Genomic DNA, 898 nt, shown 5'->3' with positions numbered 1-898 from the left:
TAAGTGTGATGAGGCAAGGGGGACACGGTTTCACTGTATATGGGAATGTGCGAAAGTGAAAACCTTCTGGCAAGATGTTGTTAATATGATTGATCAAACTATATTCTATTCTATTCTCATATCTCTTCGCACCCTCTGCTCTGCGATCCCCACGCTCCTTCTGCTGCAGTTCCCCCGTCCGCCATCAGATGGCAGCACGAGATTGGCAGCACATGGCCTGGTCGTTGACTCCGCAAGAAGTGCGTGTCTGCCAGGCAGGCTGGAGCTGGCAGACAACAGCTTTACATGTAAAGGAATGAGACATTCAAATATGTTGTGAACAAGTGCACAGTGGTTTGGAGGTTTGCACGTGTTGTTTCGAGAATGTCATTTCTGTTTCGTGAAATGAGCCAAAGCAATGGACCCGCCCTCGGGGTGAGTCACACCGTTAGTGACGAATAGGTAAACAAACAGCGCGAGCAGAGTCCTGTCCGCACGAAGTGGGCCCGTGACGAGGGGGGGCTTCCTTTTATTGTGAGACCCCTGAGGAAGACACAAAAAAACACTTTCTTTTTTTTAGGATGAGGCAGAAGGCTTCACGTGAGGCCAGCGCGATCTGTGCTGAGTTGGCTGAATTGTGTGTGTGTGAGTGTGAGTCAGAGAGAAGTGAAATCACTACCACAGCAGTAATCTCTGGTCGCGCACTTTCACATCCCCCCGGTGCGATCTGTCTCCTGGAGTTCTCTCATCACTGGTCTGAACGTCCGGATGGCGGCAAACCGTTGGACGTCTGTGTCTGTGTCTGTGTCTGTGTGTGTGTGTGTGTGTGTGTGTGCGCACGGGTGTGTGGTTGCTGCTGGAGCAATCCAACCTCCTCCCCGCGCGTTGCTCAATAGGGTGAGTGGAATTGAAGAACCAG

General features: G+C 51.3%; 1 protein-coding gene across 1 annotated transcript in view; it reads left to right on the top strand.

The window, feature by feature from the left end:
• The first annotated feature begins 551 nt into the window (after positions 1-551).
• The window catches only part of zmp:0000000936 (interleukin-1 receptor-like 2), a 21,009-nt gene continuing 20,662 nt past the window's right edge, over positions 552-898 (top strand). Inside the window, exon 1 of the mRNA XM_031580481.2 lies at positions 552-898. This exon is cut by the window's right edge and continues 197 nt beyond it. The gene's annotated coding sequence lies outside the window, so the exon portion shown is untranslated.

The sequence above is a fragment of the Clupea harengus genome, chromosome 2 (assembly GCF_900700415.2).
Source record: "Clupea harengus chromosome 2, Ch_v2.0.2, whole genome shotgun sequence".
Taxonomy (NCBI): Eukaryota; Metazoa; Chordata; class Actinopteri; order Clupeiformes; family Clupeidae; genus Clupea; species Clupea harengus.
Note: the sequence above shows the minus strand (reverse complement) of the source record. Positions and strands in the feature narration are given on the sequence as shown.